The sequence below is a fragment of the Capsicum annuum genome, unplaced genomic scaffold (assembly GCF_002878395.1).
Source record: "Capsicum annuum cultivar UCD-10X-F1 unplaced genomic scaffold, UCD10Xv1.1 ctg5021, whole genome shotgun sequence".
Classification (NCBI taxonomy): domain Eukaryota; kingdom Viridiplantae; phylum Streptophyta; class Magnoliopsida; order Solanales; family Solanaceae; genus Capsicum; species Capsicum annuum.
Window position 1 is genome coordinate 32,292 of NW_025858062.1, and position 7,699 is coordinate 39,990.

Sequence of the window (7,699 nt, forward strand, 5' to 3'; positions counted from 1 at the left end):
GATATGATAATGAGATTACTCAACTGATTCTGAAACTGAGATCAAGCATATCCATCGGGTGATCTCTGGATATGATACTGAATAACTGTATATGAGACCCAGCCTATCTAACGGGTGGTCCATGAATCAATGGAACTATCTGAGTTCTTCACTAAGATAGATGACTATATCTGACAATCCTGATTTCTAAAGATTGATACTGAAACTATAACTGTGGGAAGTAGTTACTTAACCGACATGCCCCGAACCTCCACTGGAGGGGTCCAACTTATAACCCCAGCTGAAAGGGTGTCAATACCGTGCCATGGGTAAGGACCTCTCTGGTCAAGCCTCTCTGGTAGGTGACCCTCGTAGGAAGTCAGCCTAAGGCAATATAATAGTCAAGCCTCTCTCTACGGGTGAGAGCCTCTTATGATGGGTAACTCCTACATCCTGCGCTAGCTACGAAGTTCTAGAGGTCAGGGATTGCTCCTAACGACTCTGCCTCTCTCTGACGGGGAGATGTCATGCCTTCCCTCGCTTGGTGTTAGCTCCTACTCCCAACTGAAAGACTCTAAAGTGACTCTCAACTAAACACAAACTGAGTTAAATCTGATACTGATCACGTTTCTCAAATGATCTGACTGAGTTAAGCTAAATTTAATTGGTTTCGTATCTGACGGACTACTACTGAATCACGGTATCTTACTGACGATACAAAGTTTGAATAGATTAATCGGTCACTACCGAGACCAGAACTGAACACTTGAATACTACTAGATCTGATTTGAGTACAACACTGAGGCTAGATTACTAGCGATACTGAGATTACGAAGATTACTGAGATTTCTTAAGTTATGTATCTGTCTGGGGATACAGAGTTCTATAATTCACTGAGTTCTGAGAATCATGGCTCAACTGAAATTATCATGAAAACTGACACAGGCTCTAGACAACAGCTAAATTATCGGGTATAAATACCCCCAGGACTCGATAACATTAAAGTAAAACATAACCATTATTGACTAGTCATAACCTTGATCATTCATTCAGCATCACAATCACTAAAGCATCTCTTCAAGCATTTAGGAATCATAACATATATTCACCATCACAATCACTAAGGCATCACCCTCAAGCATCTTGGAATCATAAGCATCTATTCACCATCACAGTCACTAGGGCATCACTTCAAGCATTTTCGAATCATAAGCATCTATTCACCATCACAGTCACTAAGGCATCACTTCAAGCATTTAGAAATCATAAGCATATATTCACCATCACAGTCACTAAGGCATCACTTCAAGCATTTAAGAATCATAAACATTTATTCACTATCACAGTCACTAAGGCATTACTTCAAGTATTTAGGAATCATAGACATGTAACAGCGCAGGGGGAAGATGCTATTGGATCATACTCCATTCAACAAGGTCTTGCATCAAGAAATCGCACGTATGTTAGTCTTGGCATGTATCGGATAACACATGATTGGGGAAGCCTCATACTATTATGTCACAATTTACTCGTCAAGCACTTGGCATGTATTAAAGGCTTAGCATATTTCAAAGAGTACGAAATTGGGGAATTTCATACTATCATGTCTCAATTCGTTCACAAAGTCTTTTCATCAAACACTAAGCATGTAAGGGTTTACACCTAATTGGGGATTTCATGCTATCATGTCACAATTCATTCACTAGGGCATTTCAACAAACACTTGGCATGCATGGACTTGCACATAATTGGGGGTTTTCTAATCAACATGCTATAATGGCCCTAATTTCTTCACATAAGCATTTTATCAAACATATGGGGAACATGCTTTGCTTATTCAACCGTTTCTACACTTAATTGACATGAACACATCATCTAACAAGCAACTTGAAGATGATTTATCATGAACATCACATGAGAATCACATATTAAGGTCAAAGCTTGATAACCTTGTAAACAAACATGAATCACAACTCAATCATAGCAGGAACATCAATTTCAACTTACATGAATTATTAAAACCCATAAACACAAGTTCTTTAAATTTTAGAAAAAGGATTTTTTAGCTATTTGGATGAAAGAGACCCAAGAATCAACATCTACATACCTTGGGGAAACTCCTTATTGAAGGTTCTTAGAGAGATTCTTGATTCCTCTTAATCTCTACTGAGTTTGCTTGAAGAAGAAATAAGAGTTTTGATTTGTAGAAACCCTAGTTTTGAGATTGAAGAGGAGAAATGAGGCTGAAAGCTTTTATCGAGTATAAATAGGGGCTGAAAAAGAGAGGGAAAAGACCAAAAAGCCCCTTTAAAATCATCTTAAAATTACCGATCGGGACATGCGACGGTACCGTCGCACCTCTGACGGTCCATCGGACCACTCCGTCGCACAAAACTAGAACTGGGTCGCACTGTCTTGGTGCGACGGTGGAGTGCGACGATCCGTCGCATGATCGACGGTCCATTGGACCACTCCGTCGCACACCAACATAGGGAGGGCTCACTGTAACATTGCGACGGTGGAGGCCGACGGTCCGTCGAATGCTCGACGGTCCGTCGGACCACTCCGACGCACCTATGAAATTCCTAATCAAACTGTTTTCAGTAAAATGGACTTCCTCGTTCGATGTCGGATTTTGATGAAATTGATATCGATGAAAAGCTTATTCAATGCTCTACATGACAAAAACTCAATATTAGGGAGAATCTACACGGTTCAAAATATTTCACAGTTGGAAAGACACTTCTTAAACTTTTAGGACCGGATTTTTGCTTCACTGAACAAGCTCTAAGGTTCAGACTAGGAAAGAATTTTTTGGGGTATTACAAGAAGATGGAACAATAAAGGCAAAACCCGCCGCCAGGCCCCTTAATTACGCGTCATCTTTTACTTAGGCACCTCAAGTGGACATTGGTTCATTTTGGCACCTTAAGTGGCCTTAAAGTGTGCCATTTTGACACATTTTGCTAAGTTGGCAAGGTACGTGTGGAACACCTCCGCAAAGTCGTGTGGAAGCCTGTTTTTGGCTAATGTGGCGCCCAATTTGGACCACCAACAGTACATTAACTCATTTTCATTAATTTATATCTTTTTCCTTATTTTTATGCATCATTTTTGTCAATCTTAAGCTTATTTAATGGTGAAAATTATTGGGATAGATTTAAAAATTAGATACATATTTAGGAGTTCGTCTTGCCAAAAATAATATATTAACTCAACGCCCATTAATTTATATTTCTTTTACATTTTTATCCGTTATTTTTGTCAATCTTAATTTATTTAACGGTAAGAATTATTGAGAGAAATTTATATAAAGGTTCGTGAAGATTAAATAAGAAGCACCTGTTTTTAAATCATTAAGGGCAAAATTGATGAAGAAAACTAAAAAATAAGCAACATCAATGAAGAAAAACTAAAAATCAAACAAAATCGATGAAGAAAAATAGAAAAATAAAGCTAAATCAGTGAAGAAAAATTAAAATCAAACAAAATCAATAAAAAAAATTATAATCGAAGCATAAAAGCCAAGAAAAATCAGTGAAGAAAATTTAAAAATCGAAGCAAAATTGATGAAAGAAATTAAAAAATAAAGCTAAATCCGTAAAGAAAGATTAAATCAAACAAAATCAATAAAAAAAATTAAAAATTTAAAAACTGGTGGAGTGGGTGGATGGGGTGTTTGAAAAAGAAGGTTGGTGGGTAGGTTAGGGGGTGGGGGTATTTTTATTTAATTATTAAAGGCAAAACCCATCGTCAGACCCCTTAAGTACTCGTTATCTTTCACTTAGGCATCTCAAGTGGACATTGGTTTAATTTGGCACCTCAAGCGGCCTTAAAAAATGACATGTGTCCTTATTTTATTCGTTACTTTCCACCTCAGCGGTGCGTGTAACTCACACACTAATATTATTTTGCTGATTCATTAAAACGTGTCAAAGCGACACACTTGAAGGCCGCTTAAAGTTCCAAAATGAACTAATGTCCACTTGAGGTGCCTAAGTGAAAGAGGACGCGTATTTAAGGGGCTTGACGATGGATTTTGCCAACAATAAAAGATGTACTGTACTATATAATATAGTGAGCATTGGCACATGCATGAGGGAAAAGATGGCCAGTCCTTAGAATGATTTGATACATTAGTAATATATAGACAAATTAAGAGTAGGGACACTTAGAACAGTAAAAGATGTACTACTATATAATACTCCCTCCATTTCGGAATAAATGAATTATTGAGGTGTTTATTAATTTTTCAAAATAAGTGAATCATTGAATTTTTTTCCAAAATTACCCTTATGATTTGACAAGCAAAAGAGACTGCAGCTTTTTCTTTTTTTTGGGTAAAAGAGACTTCAAGGGTAAAAATGGAAATTTATGTTAAATTTATGTCTTTGATGTTTTTTTCTTAATCTGTGTGCCAAAATCCAATAATTCATTTATTTCGAAACGGAGGGAGTATAGTGAGCATTAGCACGTGCGTGAGGGAAAAGATGGTCAGTCCTTAGAACGATTTGATAGATTCCCAACACATTGTTCCTTTCGATATTACTTCCTAACTTTTTATAGCATCACCGCGTGATCTTAAGACTTAAAAGTAGATCGAAACAATGTCTCTCTGAATACGTTAAAAAGAAAAACATGAAAAATGGAATCACTAATTTAAAAAGTTTCAAGAAGGGGGGGGGGGGGGGAATTAAATCCACTTTAAAATGTCTATGGGGACAAATTTTGTTCTTTGTCTTGGAGGGTCGTCATTATCGTTAACATAACATTTCTTCACTTTTTGTAAATCGTAAATTTGAAGAAGTGGCGCGTATTTCATCCGATGATAGTCTGCTTTAAAATCAACTGAAGGTACAACAATTAATTCTCTTAGGTATTCTGCATACCCAACAACAAACACCCTACAGTCCCCTGCACGCAAACAATATACATACATATTTAATGTTATGTATATAGACTGACCACAACTAAAGAACAATCACATTAATGAAAAAACACACATAACGTTGTCCACACTAACAATTATATTCAAAAAAAAAAAATTAAAATAAAAAACCTCACATTACTGAAAACACTGATATGCACATTACGTCAAAAAAATCAGTCAAAGCATACTCCAAAACAACTTAATCCCATAAACCTTTCTGTTATAAAATATTGTATATACATAACAGTAGCATATATACATAACTTCTGATATGTATATTGGTATAACTAAATCAAACAATTCCGACAGAAATTATAAAAACACAATACACAAAGTCTGTGATGTATATGAATTATTCATGTAATTATATTTCAAATACGTATCAGAAGTATTGTATATGACTACCATACACATATGTACTGATATGTATATACACTGACAATTACTAATGCACCATCAAATTCATCAAAAACCCAACATAATAACGCAAAATTAACAACCATATTCAAAAATTAAAAATAAAAAAACCTCACATTGATGGAAAAAATATTACATCTCAGTACAATAAACAATCATCTCATTATATTTTAAATGCGTATCAGCAGTTATGTCGTATATGTCTATCAAACACATTAAGTACTGATAAGCACATACACTGGCAACTACTAATGCACCCTCAAAATCATGAAAAAACTCATATAATGCTGCAAAACTAACAATCATATTCAAAAATAGAAAATCAAAAAACTCACATTGATGAAAAAAAAATCAAAAATCAAAAATCAAAATTCGATTTGATTTTTTGAACTTCGATCAGCAGCTTTCGTGAGCTTCTTCATGTTAATGGGGTCGTTACGATATTTTGATCTTCTTTTAACAAAATTAGTACCCTAGTAATTCAATTTTTTGAAAATAAATCCAATAATCCAATTTATTGGTTCACAATGGTCTAACTTAATTAATCCTAAATTAAAAAATGGAGTATCATTCATTTACTATGTAATAATAAGTGAATGAAGTACATGAAAGAACTTATTCTATACAATTTTAAATTTTGATAAAATAAAAAAAAAGTACTCAAAGTCGAAAAAAAAAAGAGTTTGAACTTATTCTATTGAATGAACAATATGCAAGAAATTGTTCAATCAGAATCTATTATTTTTTGGTAAAGTTGAAAAGAAAAAAATAATTAACCTCAGATCTTAAAGATTACAGAATGTTGAAAATAGCGTGTTGATTAGAACTGAATGCAATTGAGTAAGAGTTTGAATCAAACATGATAATGAATTTAAAAATGGTAATCGCTACATAATGGCTCCTTAATTTTAGACTTCTTTCAAGAAAAATATGCTGTACAAAAATTAGTAAAGTTATGTAAATGTATTTTTAGAAAGAGAAATTGAAAAAGTAAAATTTTTGTAATATATTTTGAGAGTTGGATTTTATGTAATAAGTGATATTTAAGCTGTGACTTTGTGTAATTTTTAGAATTAATAACTACACTAGATTTTTTTTTCTTGTACTCTTAAAATTGTTCTACTTTCACAAAAAGCAAAGTTCACTACCATGTGCAGATGAAGTTTCCCTACGATCATCTTTCAAAACATTCGATATGTGTGTTGGAGACTCCGAAAAAAACAGTGGTCCTTTTGTCATATTTTCCAGCGTATTGCTAGCCTATCTGCTAGTGAATTTGCACTCTATAAATTTGAGAATCATTGTATTATCTAGTTGTTGGAGCAGGTACCCACAAATCATTAATTATAGATATGTTCGTGACATTCAAATCATGCCACAAAATTAAGGCTCCATCAAAGTTAGTGAAAATGGTTACATATACTTTAACATTTATTATGATAACTTGGGAAAAGGATTAAATTCATCCTTCGACTTTAGAAAATTATCTATAAATATCATTCATTATATTTTAGAATTATATATGTCTCCGTTGTTATATTTTGGGATCAAATTTATCTCTCTACTTTAAAAAATTAGCTAAATATATTCCTCGTCATACTTTGAGTCAAATTTTCTCTTGATGTCATATTCTGGGGTTAAATTTACCATCATTATTAAGAAATCTTTTATATGTATGCTTTTCTTAAATAGAAAAGCTCAAATCAACGTTAAATGTCTCACTTTTTAAAAATAAAATACACCATAATCTAACCCTGACCGATCCGGCTCGAGCCATAAAAGGACATAAATAAATATAACCCCTTCAGTTTTATTGGTCAATTTTTTTTCAATGAGATTAAGCCACTGGATATTTATCAGTGCACAGCTCATGACAAAATGATATGCATCAGTGCAAACACATAAAAATATATCGGTCAAACCCATCGATAGCCCCTCAAACTTGTATCTAAAGTTCACTTAAGCCCCTAAACTAAGACTTGTACCTATTAAACACCTAATCCCCCCCCCCCCCCCCCTCCCCCCAATTTGTTTCCAATTGGGCATTTTTTGCCCAATCAGTTAAAAGCTCAAAGTGTGTGTTGCACACAAGCGATGATGTGGCAAAAAGGACTAATTGAAAGTTGACACGTGGCATTGTGGCCAATAATTATTAAAATTTAATTATAAAATTATTTAAAAAATAAAATAAAAACTGATTGTTAAAAAAAAAAAAAAATTAAAAAAAACAAACTATTAAACAATAATTGTAAAATTATTTTTTTAAAAATAAAATTATAAAAAAAATTTAAAAAGTGGCATTGAGGATCCAAACTATTAAAAAATAATTATAAAATTATTTAAAAAACAAAAATAAAAATTGATTATTAAAAA